The following is an 18,628-nucleotide window of genomic DNA, read 5'->3' as shown; positions in this document are numbered from 1 at the left end:
TGACGAGAACAGACGTATTATTTTAGATGGAGCCTGATTAGATTTCATACAAGGTTTTAAGAATCTTACAATGCACTGGCGCTGACACAGTATGATTCCTACTATCTCCCCTCTGTATCAAAAATGCACGAGGTCTAATGGCGGTGTAGGTTCCACTCGAAACGAGGACCAGTGGTGGATTTATGGTATTTTAGGGGTAGAGATTTTCACTCTGTGACCAAGTGAGTTCTTGACACTCTTTCCCCTTTTAGTAGGGCATTACAAACTTGCTTTACTTACCTAGTAGACTTCCACGTGAGTCGTGAGCAGTGCTTCCCAAACTTATGGATGCCAAGGTCCCCCTTTGAAAAAATTAAATTATTTCACGGCTCCCACTGGGGAAAAAATCGTAATATAGCCAGTTATGTTCAATACAATTTATATTCAAAATTTTGCGTTTGTAATCTTTGTTTCTTAGCAATACCTTTGCAATTAAACTTGCATGAATAAGCATGTATTTACTAATATTCATTAATCGCCGAAATACTCAAGAAGCAAAATTTGTGAACCAACACCAATGTGCGATTTTTCCATTAAAAAAAAGAAAAATTAACTAAGTTTCTTTTAAGATTTTAAAAAATGTTAGTCTTAAAACATTTTAAATTTGTTTTCATTATTTCACAGCTCCCTCAACAAAACTTATGGTCCACAGTTTGGGAAGAGCTGGTCTACAGGACCTCATATACTATAAGCCTACAGGATTGCCAAAAACAAGCATAACTAACTGAATAAGAGGTATATCTACCAAGGCGCTCTTTATCCCGGTATGGGCATCACGGACGATATTGTTCAATCTTAGCAAAGAGCAATTGCTTGACCTGTTCAAAAAGATATTAAAAAAAGGTTTCATACAGAATTCCCGGGGATTTATAAACATATACGCCCAGCTCAATGATCAAGAAGGAGAGAACCTTCGACAGATCGACTCCCAGGGTGCACAGGCAACCAAAAGACTGAGGACCTCAAGATCTTATGGGAGAAGATCCAACACCACAAGCTTCAGAAGACAATAAAAAAGAAAGTTCCACCAGTGATTCTCCAAGACAAAGAAAAGTGGACAGTTTCAAGGACCCTTGGTGAACAAAACATCAACTTCTCCAGGGCCAAAAATACAGATGGAGTTAAGATTCATCCTGCTACTGTCTCAGATTATCGCAAAATGACAAAAATGCTGGACAATTCCAAATTGCCCTTCCACACCTTCGCACTAGCAAGCAAGAAAAATCTTAGTGGTCCTCAGAGGGGTTTCCAAGGAATCACAACAGATGAGATCACTGCCGACCTCATCAGTCAAGGACTTTCCCCAATCAAAGTTAGCAGAATGCCAAGATCTGACAAAAGGCCAATTCTGTTAGTACTAGTAAAAATCAGGCCACACGCAGAAAAGGATATACGAAGTGACATATCTGCAGGTCAAAATTACTGATCCTCTAAAGAAAAGGGCATCAGCAGGCCAATGCCATAGATGCCAAAAATTTGGGCATGCCCAAAATTTGTGCAGAGCCGCTTACAAATGTCTAAAATTTGATGAGGTCCTCTACAATTGTCACAACAGGCAGTTGTGACAATTGTAGAGGACCTCACCCTGCAAACTACAAGGGGTGCCTTTTCCACCTAAAAAATCGTGGATCAGCAAGAGTGAACCCTGCTCCTTCACATAAGGACACCACAAGCAACCAAGCAGGTTTCCCTCCTGTTCGAAATACCTCACCTTCAGTAGCACAGGATGGCACGCGATCTTCATCCATGACCAGAACATATGCCGAGGCGGCTGGAGCTGATTCCTTCAGATGAACAAGCAAGCTCCAACTTAGTTTTAAGTGCATCTCTTGCTACCATGCTGCAGGAATTCAGCAAAGCAAGCTCTTCACCATCTTCCAGAAAGATGGTATCTAGAAACCCAATCCATACTGACAGCACTATACAATGTATAAAAAAACTCAAACCAAAACTCACTCATGATAACGGTCTGCTAAACAAAATCTTTGAACTGCAAGAGTTCACTCACAGATACAATCTGTGGTGGGATTCAGCCGGTTTGGCAGAGACCCTATACCTCTTTTTTTTTTTTTAGAGTTCGGCGAACCGGTTGTTAAAATGGCACTTGTAATCAAGGTTCTCTTTACGGTGGACGCCTTGGCAGCCGCCCAATGTGGAAATCAAATTTACATTCCTTAGTCTTTTTTTTTATAAAGAAAAGATCTGCGCAGCGTATTCTATGCGCCTGTAGTAATGTTCATTCCGGCCATAGGTGAAAAAAAAAATTGACAGAACTATGCTTATAATATTTATTTCATAAAACTCGTTATATCTTTGATGAAATACATTTTTATTCCCTCGCGTTTGTTACTTCAGTAAACAAATAACGTAAAGAAAAAGTGCCAAACAACCAGGGTGTCACGCTGTCATTTGTTTCAGCTTTGTTATGCCCAAAATTCCCACGAGATACGAGTGCTGGTGTTCCCCGATTGGTAAAACCAATAGGAAGCTAGGACACAATGAACCAATAGAAATATAGATGAAGGGTTATCATATCGCCCATTCGGAAGCGGTAGAAAAACTTGATAAAAACGCAGTTTTTAATCACGACTTTCCCGTGACAAGCAGGTTTGCCATACACATTATTCTATCGTATTTAATCTGCATAGCCTATACCATTTATTAATTCAGCAGGAAATTTTCGTTTAGTATCGATAAAATGAAGAAATGTATGTTCTGACTGATGTTTATCAATAGTATAAGCACAGTGTTTTGTTTATAAAAAAGTTTATGATATGACCACACGTGGACAGAACCAGTAAAAATATAAGTAATCTCCGCTCCTGCTCTATAATATATTAAAATAAAACATTTAATTTTTTGCGGTAGCTTTAAAAAGGATGAAAAAGGCCACAAAGTTTAACAGATTTTTTTCAATAACAAACCAAAATCGGATTCCGTTGTATCAGTATTGGCCTTGGATGTACAAAACAGTCACAACCACTCCAACTTGAAGAAAGCAGCACATCAATTATTGAAAAAGAAAAACGATAACTGTTGTGAAAGTAGTTGATTTCATTACAAAGGAAATTAAAATTATTGAAAATATATGTTTGATTATTGACGAAGCTTCAACGATATCCTGCAAACCAGTTATACTTTTCTAAAAAAGTTGAGGATTCAGTTACATCAATTTTCGTTGAACTAGTCGAATTGAAAAAACACTATGCAGAGACAATATGTTCTTCAGTTATGGCAAGTTTAAATCATGTTGAGCTTACTAAGAACTACCTAGAAAAAAAAATTTAATAGCATTTTGCTCCGATGGTGCCATCGTTATGCTTGGGAGAAAATCTGGAGTGAGCGCTAGGATTGCAAGACAGTTTCCAAACATGTCACCGTTTAAACCATCGCCTCCATCTTGTTTTAGATGATTCGATAAAGGAAATAAAGCAAGTAAATCATTTTAAAATATGTATTGATAAGATATATACTATTTTTCATCAATCCAATAAGAACCAAATAGAACTTTCCAAAATATCCGAAAAACTTCGAATTCAAATTATAAAGATTGGGACCAAGATGGGCTGCGTGTAGTTTAAGGCCAACCCTAGCTGTGTGGTGCGCTTATCCAGCGCTACATCACTATTTTTATTCAAATAAAAATAGTAGTTAGGTATGGCTGTCCGTCTTGAAAATATATATTTTGAACTGATTTGGCATTGATGATCGATATTTTAAAAACGAAATTTCTTCTTTCAAAATGCACTGCAACCAAGAAATAGACATAAAGGCTGAAAAACTCGTGATAAGATCTATCAAAGCATTTTAAATGCTTGGAAAGGAAAAGGGTCCATACGAAAAAAAAAAAATTGATGAATTACTTCAGAAACCTTCAAAAATATAAAAATTTGTAGAAAATCATCGATTTCTCGGCAAAGACTTTTTAGAAAACATCGTAACGAATTTGAAAAAAAAAAAAAAAAAGACTAATGGATTGTGAACATTTAAAAGCAAGTTGTAGCCAATTTCAAGATGGGAATAAATTATAATTTCTCAATTTTTTGAAGCCAGATTACTGGAATATTGAAGTACTAGTTCCATGGAAAGCAGTTGAAGAACAATTGCTTGTATTTAATGACATTTTTAATTACCAAATTGATATTAATGATTATCGACATTTCGTGGAAAACGTTTTAAAAAATTCCCAGAATTATGCAATTCCTGGAAGTGTTCAAAATATTGTCGGAACAATTGCTGTAAGTTCAGCAGAAGCGGAAAGGGATTTTTCAAAAGACGAACATTATGTTCAGAGAAGAGAAGTCGCCTAACTGTTTCTAATATATCAAAACACAATGACTTACTCTAATCGGCCTACCTCTAAAAAGGAATGGGATCCTACTCCCACAGTGAAAAGATGGTTAACGATTAATCCCACAGCCATGATGCTCGGATAAAAGCGAAGAAAATTGCAAGTGAGGACGCCAATCAAGAAGCAATATGGAAATATCTTAAGTTTGTTTGTTGTCAGGTATTATTTAATATTTTTTCATTAACATTTTAAAAAACTTTCTTATAACATAATCTAGTTTTGTGTACCTCTTTTATAAGTATTAACTATATGAAATAATAAACTGCCTTTCGGTATATCGTTTTTTTAATACTTTAAACGGTCATTAGGGCAGCGAACCGGCTGTTAAATCATTTGAATCCCACCACTGGATACAATCCTGATAGTCTTAGTTAACGAAATGCACCTTAGGCCAGCTAATAGCACGAAATTACGGGGCTTCACGATGTATAAAACAGACTTACCGCCGGTGGAGGAGGCATACAGCCGTATACATAAAAAATTATTTAAGCCAGAACGTCCTGACCAACCCATAAACAGGTATTGAAGTTCATACTAACAATACCGTCAGCATCAAAATCTACGCCGCATACAACCCACCCGGCATCCCACTCTTGGCAGCGGATTTGGATTCCATTTTCGGCTCTACTGACTCCATTACTATGGCTGGAGACTAATGACAAGCATACAGCTTGGTTCAGCTCCACAATCTATGACAAAGGTCGTATTCTATACTATTACTCAACCCAAAACTCAGTTATAGCCGGACCTACAGAGTCCACTCATCACAGCCCAGCTGGAAGCTCAGATGTACTTTACATAGTCATCCTCAGAAACATTAGATACCAGTATCAGCTGGAAACATTAAATGAAGTCTTCTGACCACAACCCCATACTGCTTAAGCCCACTCCACTGCACTCGTTTATACCTTGGGACAAACTCTAGAATTCTCCCAGAGTACATTGGCCCAGCCCCTGTTATTCACAATAAAGAGGAGAAGACTTTGCTGTAAACAACCTAATCAGTCAAATCAATAAAGTCAGTCACCCAAACTACATTCTTTCACTCGAATCCCCGGAGAAATCATGGACCTAATCAGATTAAAACACAAAACCAGAAAAGAGGTACCATAATATAAGAGTCGCACAACTCTGAATAATTTAAATGGAGAAATCCGTGAAGCTCTGCAAAAACATCGAAACCAAAACAATAACCTAAACCCAGAGGACAACTATCCGGAAATTCTTGAGAACCCTCCGCACTAAAAGGGCAACTTATACCTCCCAATTCAGACTAAGGGAGTAGCCCACACTGACAAAAGAAAAAGCAGAAGCTCTAGTTGACACCTTGGAATCTCAATGTAACCCCTCTTATGAAAATCTGAACAATCTTATCAACAATATTCACTGCTGAGTCAAGCAGGTCTTAAGACAACAGAAGGATAACTCAGAACCTATCACACCCACTTCTCCAGCAGAAGTTACAAATATCATAACCCATTTGAACAACAAGGCTCCAGGTGTAGATGGAATCACAAACAGAATAATCAAACTACTCCCCAGAAAAGCCATTGCGCATCTGGTCAACATAATCAATGCCATCCTCACATGCAAGCATTTTCTCATAATTCTCATAACTTGGAAGATGGCGGATATCACGCCAATGAAAAAGATTGGAAAGAACTCAACTCGCTGAAAGCTACAGACATATCAGTCTTCTATCCAGCCTTGGAAAAGTCATCCTTACAAGACTTCAATCAGCAATGGATAAATTAGGTACTATTTCCAAACGAGCAGTTCGGATTAAAAAAAAAAAAAACCCGTAGCACTGTACAACAAATACACCGACTGGTCGAATATATCACAAAAGGTTTCAACTGGAATCTCCACACAGCTGTAGTCTTTATAGATGCTGCGAAGGCTTTTGATAAGGTGTGGTATCAGGGTCTTCTCTACAAACTCAATATACCAATTAATCTAGTAAAAATAATTGACATACCTCAGATGGATACATGCAGGTCAAAATAAATGAAACTGTATCAACCAGACGCAAGATACTAGCAGGTGTGCCGCAGGGCTTACTTCCTCCTTACTATTTTCTATCTACATAGCTGATACCTCAAAACCCAAGTTTTTGAATCACTGCATTATATGCAGATGATACTGCTTTATTAGCAAGATCTCTCAGCTCATATTTTGGAGTCTTCTAATTTGGAGTCTTCTGATAGACTAACTGGCTATCAGAAGACTCCAAAGCAGTATTCATACAATGGAGAAGTGCCTGATGGACTGGAGGATGCAAGCAAATCCCCAGAAGAGTTCAGCCATGCTGTTCTCCAAAAAGAAGGTCCAGACCAAGGAGAACATACACCTGCTAGGAGGCAAGATTCCATGGGAGACTCAAGTCAAATCCCGGCGTGATGCTAGACAAGAAAAAACTCAAATTCACGAGGCATAAAAAACACATAAGCTGGAAGACATCGAAAGTAATCGCGCAACTCTACCCATTGATCAACAGAAGAAGCAAACTGGATACAGGGAACAAACTACTCATACAGGATGGTAATACGCCCAGTCATCACTCACGCATCTCCTGCATGGAGCCATACTCGAAACAAACATTCGAAAACTGCAGAGGATACAGAATAAATGCCCGAGAATGACTCTACACGCCTCATTAGAAACTCCCAGATTCAAGGAGAAGTCAACAATTTCTACATCACATCCCTCCTTCATGATCCAGCAGAAGAGTTCTTCATCAAGACAAGCAATCATCCAAACCTGCTGATCAAGCAAGCTTCAGACTACAATGAAGCAGAATTCTACAAATACAAAAGACCCAAGTCAATTCTATGCTCAGCTGAACACAGCTAATCTCACTGCCCTTCCAGGGCAAGCTTAAAGCTCAATAACTCTCCACTCAAAAGAACTTCCCTCTCAGACAAAGGGGAATATGAAAAGCATATATGCTTCACCCATCAAACCAGTAACGTTCTATTTAGAACAATAAACTACAGAGGCTGCAAATTTTCTAAATAGCAAACTGCTAATCGCACGATACTCATAATGCTTCACTGCACTGTAAGCACTTTACCAGGTATATTTGCTTATTTTCTTTAACCAACCATTTTTAAAATAAACGACAGAGCTACAGCTTTGCAAGTCAGTTTTTTTTTTTTTTTTGGTATGTTCATCTGATCACAGTTTCGTGTACGATTTATTTCCAAATCATCCTTCCCTAGTGTTATTGTATTTGCGAGCAAATGTCACTGACAACCTATACGACATCAACTGTAATTCGATTTTATTAAACGTATTACAATCCTATATTACTCGCTTCTTTACTTTGCAAAAAGTTTTGCATATACCCATGTACTGTTTTGTTGAGCGTGTGCATGTTATTTGAAACGCAGCTGTTTAATTCAGCTGTAAATTGTACTACTTTCCTTATAGCTAAACAAGTCTCAGAGAAAATATGTCCGTGCTATTATCCGATTCGCTTCAGTTTGTACGAGTCAAATAGCAGTGAAATTCATTAAGGATATATATAGTAAACATAAATGCGCCCAGATTAAACTGAACGATTAACCAAAAGCGATAAAATTAAAAACTATTAGAATAACACGTAATCTTCGATGTCATTTTATCAAATGATAGGGATAAATGTAATGATAAATAATGAATTCTGGAACTTGATAAGAACACGTAACAAAACAGGCCGAGTACATCTGCGCATGCTTAAAAAAAACAAAGTTGTCATAGCATATAAAATGTTGAATATTCAAGATGCTAATTTTTTTTTTTGAAATTATGATTTAAATCAGTGCTTCTGGTATACCATTAATATGGCGTTATCCTGCTGACGTATAAATAATCATTACAGCATTGACAATGTAATGCGTGAAATGACAAAATGGAAATTAATGTTAAGAGATAAGGCGATTTGATTTTGGACAGTAGTAACGTAGTTGTGTCGGCTCGTTGGTGTCGTATTTAAACATGATTTCTTGAAACTTGAAGGCTGGATCTGTTTTTAAGGTTACGAATTCTACAAATGCATTGAAAACATTGGTATTGTTATATTTTCCCGGTCAATGCAAGCTACATGATCAGTCTGGATTTGTCCCTAATGGGAAATCCCATCTAGTCTCGAGCTTATTCTTATAATTCTATTGATCTTGCAGTATGACTGAAGCAGGATAAGCAAAAACGATCTTGTGGACTCCTAGATGGGAAGAAAAAAAAAAAAAAAAAAAAAAAAAAAATGCAGGAACTTGTGCATTATTTATTCGGAGGTTTATTTGAATCATTGAATCCTTTGAAAGGAATCAATGATTCAATCAAATACATCAAAAAGGAATCCCTTTGATATATATAAATTCAGTGGAAACTACACCCAAAATTATTATTATTATTATTATTGTTCCGGGAAACTCCAAGGAGTCGACAGACTCATCGAGGGAGGCCCTAACATCATGTCAAGAACAACTATTCAACATTCACACAGTATCTATCATACCTTGCCTTGAACTCATTCACGGTCGTAGCATCCACAACAGACTCTGGAAGCTTATTCCACTCATTTACCACTCTCCAAGTAAAGAACCTAGCTCTAACACCCTTGTCAACCACGCTCTTGCCCAGCTTCCATGCATGGCCCCTAGTCCTCCCACCACCAGTCATATTTTCAAAAATATCTTCTGGATCAATCTTATAAAAACCCTTCAGTAATTTGAATGTCTCAATCATATCACCCCTCCTTCGCCTATCGTCCAATTTCTGCAACCCACAAATCTTCAACCTATTCTCATAAGGTTCATTCCACAGACCTGCTATCATCTTGGTCACTCGTCTCTGGACCCTCTCCACTTCCTCCCCATCACGAAGAAACCCTGGTGCCCATAGCTGGGCACAGAAGTCCAGATGGGGTCTTATCAAGGCTTGATACAGAGGAACAACAACTTGTTCGTCTCTGCATGTTAAACTATTTTTCAGAAGCCAAGTGATTTGGTGAGCTGTTTTAGTTACTTTTGCAATGTGCCCCCTAAACTTCAACTCCCTATCCACCAACACTCCCAAATCCCTGGCCTCAATCTCCTGGAGTATGATTCCACCAATGCGATATACTGCTGCTATTCTTTTCACCCCAAAGTGCATAACCTTACACTTTGCCACATTAAATTGACATCCATTTTTCCTAGCCCAGTTCTCCAAACTATCCAAATCATCCTGTAAAATTTTGACATCTTGTGCACTCACAATTGCTCTACCCAACTTTGCATCATCAGCAAACAAGTGAACACTTCCTCTCAGATTCTTTCCAATATCATTGATGAACAAATTGAAAAGCAGTGGTCAAAGAACAGAGTCCTGTGGCACTCCACTAGTCACAAGACGTCTTTTAGACTCCACTCCTGAATAAACCACTCTTTGATATCTCTCCTTCAACCACCCTCTTATCCATCTCACCAACCCTATATCTATACCCATCTGCTCCAGTTTACTGATTAGGGTTCCATGTGGTATCCTATCAAAGGCCTTGGCAAGGTCCAGTAGTATCACTGTAAACCCATTACCCCTATCCAGTTCAGCCGTCACTGTATTATAAAACGTGAGCAAGTTACTGAGGCATGATCTACCCTTCACAAAACCATGTTGTCCCCCATACAATATCCCATTTTCATCTATCCAATCCTGTATTCTTTTCTTGACTAATTTCTCTAAGACCTTGACAATGATTCCTGATATGCTAATCGGTCGGTAATTTACCACAGCAGTCTTGGAACCACCTTTATGCAGTGGAACTATTTTCCCCTCTTTCCACCCGCTCGGGACTAACCCAGACCCAAATTAAACAAAATGGTCAAGGGTACTGACAATTCTTTAGCTGCTTCTCGTACAACACGAGCTGGTATACCATCCAATCCCACAGATGTATTGACATTGAGGTTATGCAATAGACTACTCACCTCCACTTCATTAACCACAATTCCCGTATAATCTACTGGTTTATTCGTTTCTGCAATGTCACCACCTGGATGATATACTTTTGCAAAGTGCTCACTCAGTAACTCAACTGATTCAGTTACCTCCCTACCATCAGCATTCTTTAAAATCAATCTGCCATGTACATTTTTCCTTTTACTGCTGCATTCTAATATTAAAATTAACTAAAGATTATTCCCGTAAGCTCTCTGGTCAAATTTCGTACGAAAAATCGTATAGACAAATCGTCCCTTCTGAACACACGCAATTTACAGACAAAAAATACTAGCTATGGTGGGTGTGGGCAGTAGATGACGTTGATTGGTAGTAGAGGTTCGGTATAGTAGTGGAGACCGAGCGTTATACAGTGGGTGTCCTCCCGCGAGGAGTCACGAATAATAATAACTTTCATAGTTTCTGCATTCGGTTTTGAAATAATGCTAGATTTAATATCCACTTGATTTATATAATCAAGATTTTTTATTCTGAACTTTTATTTTTATGTGACTACTAGTCATGAAAGGTTGGATCCTGTAGTATGCATTAGTACCAGAAATTCATTTTAAAAATTTTATAAATTTTTTTTTTTACATAGTCCAGAAACCCTGCTTTCAAGAGCAAATATGGAATGTTTTTCAAGCCACTTCAGACCTCCAAATATAAGCGGGGTGGGCCCACGGCGGGATTCGAATCTCAGCCTGTTGGTTGGAGAACGGATAAGCTAACCACTCAGCCAACCAATTCGGGAAAAAATGACTATTAATAATCTGTCATTAACAGAAAGAATGACAATTTCTGAATTTATTATTCAGAAAAGTAATAAAAAAAGTTGAAGAATGGGATAGGAAAGATTAGCAAAATAAGTGTTCTCTGCTAGGAAAAAAGACCAATATATAGGTGGAATGATATGGCAAAAGTGCCCTAGAAAATAGAGATAAGATCTGATAATGTTAGAGTCTTGACAGGTAGCAGACTGATTTGGAGGAAAATTGCAGATAGGAAGTTAGTAATGATGCAAGTTTTTACTGTAGTACTGTCCACCCCTTGAGGAAACATTTCAGGAATTTCATGATGCAATTAAAAAGTAATTTTTTTTTTAAATTAAGGCCACGGGGAATGTTTTTCATCGACTTCTGTACACCAAATCATCTTAGCTGTTTGGGATAGCAATTTAACGCAGTTATATAATTTTGTGGCCGATCCTCGGACGGTTACTTACATAGCAGTCTTACTACTGCTAAGTTTAAATAAAAAAAAAGAGTCTTGTTGCTCTTATCTTAACGATTGATAACAAGTTCTGTATTTATGATTTTTTAAATAAAAAAATGCAAAATCACTGAGAAATAGACTTGACATGAAGCAGCTTAATTCTAGTTAGATCAGAATTTATTACACTTAAGATTAAAGAGGCTTTTAATGAATATATTCAGGTCTTTCGCATAAAAAGATGCAAAAATAATCTAGTGAGTGCTAGCAATACGAGAAAATCAATATTGTGTTAATGATTCTCCAAAGAAGCAAATTTGAAACTGTTGACAGAACAGAACTCATCTGTCTAGTATAACATTTTCATTTTCAATAGTGTAGGAATTATAAATCTTTAGAATATTATTCTGAGCTTTAACTACTGCAAACTCTTATTTAAGAGAAATGCGAAAAATCAATGAAATATTTTTTTCTTAAATTGCATCTTTCATTAACGTAAATTCCTGGCAATTCAATGTAAACAGAACTCCACATTCACTGAGTATTATATCAAGAATTTCAGTAGAACATGCAGTAAAATACTAGGAAATCGGGTGGCAGTTAGTCCACCTAAGACAATGGCTATTTGATAATTTAAGACATCAAGGGAGGGCGGCACACAACTGGATTCTAAACACAATCGATTTCAAACACTGAAATGAGTAACAAGGAAATCGGCTAAAAACTACCAGAAGTTCCTCTAATCAAATGGTTTTCTGGCAGTCTAGCATTATGAAACTTTGTCGCACAATACCATTCAAATCCCCAGAAGTAAAAACTAAGAAACAAAACTTTTTTTTTTGTTTATTTAAACAAAAGTAAACTTAACAGCACTTGAAAGGAACATTAAGCCCTTCGATTGGAAAAGACCTGGGTTCGATTCTCGTGACGAGGGAGATCCTTACATGGGTTTTTTCAATTGAAGGTTAGTTAGCCGATCTCATACGGAGGTAGAGAAGTTCCCTCCAGGGAAACTGGTTTTTCATGCCGCGTACAGACAAATCGGCCTTTAAATATACGCAATTCAGACAAAAAAAAAAAAAGAAGTTTATGAGCGGTACATGCCATTGAAGGTCGTAGGAGAATTGAGTAGTGGATGTAGTGTCCTCCCGCGAGGAGTTCCTTGGACTCCCTGGAGGAATCACGTAATGAATAAAAATTAAGTATGAAAATTTATACTGTAGGGTCTTCTTGCTTCACTGGGATCTCTTTTCACGGTTTTCGCCTGAAAATTCATAGGAGTAAAAAAGGCTAGGGTTAATCTTGGATCACCCCTTTTTTTTTTTTTTTTTTTTTGTTGTGTGTACTCAGTTTTTCATTTCAGCCATCGATGAGATTGAAACTTTGCCAGCCGTTAATGACGTAAGAGCCTTAACAGTTCTGTTTTGTCTTCGATTTTTTTTTTTTTTCGTTTATGAAAAAAAAAAAGTACAAATAATTAAACTACTTCTCAGTAATTTAATGTGTGCGAGCATAAGTTGCCACGCGAAAAAATAATTCATTAACAATTCTATCTTTCAGAAAAAATAAAATCTTTCGTAGTTTTTAAATTAATCTTGACATGCTGTTGGTTATAACTGAAATATTCAGCAGTTCGTCGTCATAAACTGAATAAAAAGTAAGCTAAACCGTTGTGACAGCAATTGCAGGATTTTTTTTTTAATCAACTCGCAGAAGCACTCATTCAGCGATACCATCACGCGTACATGGACGGCCCAGTGAGCTCATAATGACTTAAGCAGTGACAGGTACTAAACATCTACTCGGCGTAGTTAAGTAATGTTGGAGATAATTAGTTTCAAATTACCGTCTAGAAAAGCACTATTGGTTAATTATCTGTAATTCAGTAGTTGCCAACTGTCATTAAAACGTCTGTCGAACTATTGTTCGAAGTATTTATTTTTATGCAGAAAAATTTATATCAGGAAAAGCGTAAAACTTCAGATTGAAGAGGCAAACCCTTTCATTAGACGAAAATTTCCATAACCCAAAGTAGTTTACGGGATTCTATAACTCTTTATTTTTCTTACCATGCAATTAGTGCAATTTTAAATATTTTTTTTTATTTTAATGCGGTTACCTATTTGGACCTTCTATTATTTTTGTTGAATATTCTGGTACGATTTATTACCAATCTTAAATATAATTAGGTCCATTAATAATCTATTGGCGCCATCTTAACTCATTTTATTCTTTCCTCATTGAGGTACAAATTTTATTAAATCTTTCCTTGTTAATTTTCATTCTAGTTTTTTTCCCTTTCATCGCTTGATTTACCCAGTTTATATCTGTAATTCGTGCTTTCTTCCACAAAATTAGTTGCACACTTAAGAGAAGTAAGGATAAAATAAAACAATTGTTTTATTCAGCAATTAAATTCGTCATTTAATTCTTTATAATGTAACTAACGTTTATTTTATCATCAAGTAACAAAATAAAAATCCGTTTTGCGAATTCAGAAAAATTACTTTAAATTAATTTTGTCAAGTTCTGGTTCCTGACTGATTAAGCAATCATTTCTGCACCATTCATAGAGTAGTAGAGGAATTCGCTGCGTCTTTGTAGTCACGGAAAAAGACTAAATTCATCGTCTTTTGTCCTGATTGCTTGTTCCAGAAACTTCTGCGTTCCAATGTTGTCTCCTCTTATGCATTACCTTTCCTTCAAAAATCATTCGAGAAATTGTGCCTAAGCTCGGGAGATATTCAATCAATCCAATTACCTCTTTTCCCTCCTACATTCCAAGTACTATTTAGTCTTTTATTTCGGCGGCGTATTTTCTTGGTCACTTTTTCGTCTATTTAATTTTCAGTATTCTTCACTAACATAACTTCAATGTTTCCATTCTTCTAATGCCTTGTTCTAAGAGAGGCTACGTTTCACTTGGCCTCTTAGAACATTGTGAATCTTTTTTGGTAACTCAAAAATGCATGTTAGAGGATCGAAGAGTAATGTTAAAGTTTCTTTGACCATTGCGATTGATGGCATGTCGTTTCGCTTAAGATTTTATATTTATCAAACACTGGATATTTAAAAACTTAGTTATTTTCACAAGAAAAACGTCCTAACATTATTGTAAGCTACATGGGTTAAGCGATATAGTCATGGCTAGGGTGCAACCTAAAATCCTAAGAAAAAAAGGTGCTGGTGCAGATGTCACTGTATGGTACAACTGGAAAAAATTTCATACAATATGGTGCAAAAACAGTACTGAATAACTCCAAAACATTGTTGTAGTAAAGGGATTTATTAACAAAAGAAAATGTTTACACCTGATATGTACATCCACAACTATCAGTGGAATCATGATCGAATAAAGCATTAATGATGCTACATTAATGATGCGAAAGTTCCGTCATCGGCTACATTGGGACATATCGTGTAATTTTATCCTTAGTTCAATGTTTGAAGGCGGGTCATGGTGGAATACCATTCCTTCAACACACCCGAAACAAAAAAGGCATTAAGCGATGCGAGATCAGGAGAACGTGAAGGGTACGAAAATTCTGTGAACTTCGAAATGACCCTCCCGAGGAAGTGTTCTGATAAATACGCTCGAGAACCATTTGACAGGTTGCTCAGTCCTGTTGGAATGAATGTTTTTTGCACGACACATCCTATACAAATACAGGGTGAATGGAACAACTCATTCTCGATTCTCAACCTCTTAAGCCAATAATGACGCTATTGCTTGGGGCACGCTTACGGAAACGAACAAACTACTCATAAACGTGTTTTAGGCTTGGACCATTTGCTCTACCCAACTCAGTATGAATGAAAATAATGCTGAACAATAAACGTTTTTTCTTCCAACGTCAACACCATTACTACAGCTAGATGTAATGGCGTAGACGGTACACGTGCTCTTCTATTAATGTGTATGCAGTCGAAGGGCATATCTCATACCGCGTGTACTGAAGGATTCAGTACTCTTTTCTCCCCACCATATCGTACTTGGGTTATTTTAATTATGGTAGCACATGCAAAACGGAAAACAAACCTGTGCTCCAGTTAAAGACGCCATGATGATCAGTTTTCAGATCACATTTCCAAAACTTAATACAGATATTGAAATAAAATGCGACGCTTTTAAAGATTTGTGATAACTACTATGTTCATATCAAATCATCCTGAAGTCTCGCGTGTACGATGTACTAACGAAGCAAGAACTCCAAGCAAAAACAACTCAAAATTACCGATATGAATTTAAGTTAGTAAAGCCTTCGTGAAATTTAATCAGTTCAAACTTTGGTTACGTTGGCTTAACCACAGTTTTTCCAAGTTAAAATAAAAAAAGGAATTTTGGCAGATGCAATTTTCCTTTCAAGTTCTTAATTCGGAGTTCAATTATAACTCAATTCTGAACAAGAATTTTTTTTCCAACCTTTAGGCTTTCCGACGGAAATGTTGGAAATTGACTTTTTAACTATCCATATCGTACATAAATGGAAAACTTCCAAAATTTGAAATGTCCTTAAATATAAATTATTTAAAGGCGACTCCGCTCCACGAAAAATTATAAACCAACAGTATATCAACGGCACTTAGGGTGAGATAATCACAGTAAGAACCGTTGGTGGTCTAACACCGGAGATGAAAAATCCTTTGCCCTTTTATAAGACACCCACAAAATATCCACGGCACGGTAGACTTAGGAGACTAGCACCCTACTGAAAGCGAAGAAGCTAACCACTCGTTTAACCAGGCTATGTTTCACTAGGATTGGATTGAATTTTGCTCACTAGGGAATAGTAAAAACTACTGTAACACATTAAAAAAGTAAAATCTGCGTGTGCGACCCATCCGAAAACAGTCGATAGTGAAGAATGTGGATTTAAGAATAATTGCTCTAATTTTTTTTATAGCTTAACTAAAATCATGATTTAGACAAAAATACTGTTGGTGGGGATGATGGGCAGTAGAAGGCATTGATGGTAGTTGTGTATAATAAGAGAATTAAGTAGTACGGGAGACGATTAGGTGTCACTTCCTTCCCCTCGCGAAGAGTCCTTGGAAGCGTCATGCAATTATTTCTAACATTGATGATCATATCTGAAGGGAATGGATTAAGGAAAGTTATCGCATTAATCGCTGTCAAGCACTCCAAGGCATGCTCGACAAAGCTATGTCTTATGAACACGTCTTGTCTAGCTGTAACTTAGCACATAAGTACAGTATCATTGTCCACTAACAATAGTATTAAAAAATACGCGCGAATTTATCAATATATATATATAAACATAAACTACTAGTTACATAAATCATTTGATGATTACTAATCAAACTTACATTTAGCACTAAGAAGGTGAAGGAAAGCGAATTAACCTTTTATTTATTTATTGGTTTTACAGAGAAAGAATGCTCAATTTCAAGGAGTAACTGATAGCAATTTGAGCTATTCACACAAATTATGTTCTTTCATAGTTTGGCATGCAGCGATTAATATTTCAGGAATATTACTCGTCTCTCTTAAATTTACAAACCGTATCACTTGAATGTGAATTCAAGTGATACGGTTTGTAAATTTAAGGATATAAAAATCAGCGAAATATGACGCCTTCGTGTGTAATATTTCTGCGGTTCGTTTTCTCATAAGCTTCTCCAATAAATTTGGATCGATAGAAGAAAATTACTTTTGATTTTTTTTTATTTTAAACCAAAACTTAAATCTGGAGAAATTACTAGAAGTAAACAAGTCTAGAATTCCATGTATCGCAAGATTTGCATGAAGTGTTAGCACTTTCCCACGGAACTGCTGAAACGGAGGTTAAGTTGGCTTCCCCCCCCCCCCCCGGCAGTTATTTACAAGTTATTTGACAGAGCATTAAAAAGAAATGAAGTGTTCACTCGTACATAGAAAGGTTTACACTGGTTAGCATTAATATAACAATAAACAAGAGAATGTCGATGATAATATGTAAAAGAAATAAAGTTAACACGCATGCACAAATAAGTATCATATTTGTAACTGTTTGGAGCGTCATAACAGAAATAAGCATTTCTTTGCGTTTTGTCTTATCATTTAATTTGAAAAACGTCTTATTAAAATTTTCCGTTGTCTCTCCGATTTTTTCCTTAAAAGTAAAAATAATTATCCGAGTTGAGAGACGCCTGCAAAATTATCTGCCGATATCTACACTCGAACACCTTTATTTAAAGATTAATATTATTATCTAGGGCTGAAATGAAAGTAGCCATTATTAATGTTGTTATTGGTAATGGGAATAAGTAAGATCGCAAGACGTACCACTTAATCTACTGGCGGGTTAGAAGTTAAGAAAAGAGAAAGAACTTGTTGATATTCACCGAAGATTATAAGCTATGGGAAATTCATTGAGTACTTTGTTTTATTAATTTCATATAATATGACCGAATTGGAATCAATTCTACTTATCAGTAGGATTGTCGAAGACACAGTATTTGTATTATTCAAAATAACGATTGGATCACACTCACCTAATAGCGATGATGGGCTTCCTTGAAATGTTCCGTTGCTACGGCTCTCTCTCCTCTTTAGTCGGCTTCTCGGTTGGAACAAACCAATATGGTAACGCTGCACGTTATATAGTTGCTATGACCTTGAGTGCACGAGTGAATATCCGTCGGTAAAGGTGCATTATGGGTCGCGTATCGGCTGATAATATGATCAAATTACTAGTGAACTCTTCACGATACACAATACAGATTCATTTTTTATTTATCTTCAACAAAGTTACGTCACATGCAAACATTTATGAGAAAGAATTCTTTTCGTGAATCAAGGTCTGCTATAAAAGCTCATTATTATGGATACGAAATGACTTGACAGTATCAAACCATTAGATCTTTCTAGTTTTAACACTTGGCTACAATCAGCTTTCGGATGGTATTAATTATAGAGTGACCATCATTCTATGATTCTTTGATGTCAGCTACAGGTGAGCGAATATTTCCAAGGAAGCTGGAAATTAGCATATTTCACCGCAATTAAGTAAAAGCGATAAAGATGCATATACGATTTTTTAAGTACAGAACATGTGATACTTTTAC

At 36.6% G+C, this 18,628-nt stretch overlaps 1 protein-coding gene across 1 annotated transcript in view; it reads right to left on the bottom strand.

Annotated features, from left to right (window-relative positions):
• Positions 1-18,170, bottom strand: part of LOC150098058 (uncharacterized) — a 29,018-nt gene extending 10,848 nt beyond the window's left edge. Inside the window, exon 1 of the mRNA XM_090406213.1 lies at positions 18,056-18,170. The gene's annotated coding sequence lies outside the window, so the exon portion shown is untranslated. The remainder of the gene's footprint in view (positions 1-18,055) is intronic.
• Between the last annotated feature and the right edge of the window lie 458 nt (positions 18,171-18,628).

Source organism: Typopeltis vanoorti, chromosome 16 (genome assembly GCF_054136105.1).
Source record: "Typopeltis vanoorti isolate ZY-2024b chromosome 16, IOZ_Tvanoo_1.0, whole genome shotgun sequence".
In the NCBI taxonomy this organism is placed as follows: domain Eukaryota; kingdom Metazoa; phylum Arthropoda; class Arachnida; order Uropygi; family Thelyphonidae; genus Typopeltis; species Typopeltis vanoorti.
The sequence above is the reverse complement of the archived record's forward strand: the minus strand, read 5'-3'. Positions and strand labels throughout refer to the sequence as shown.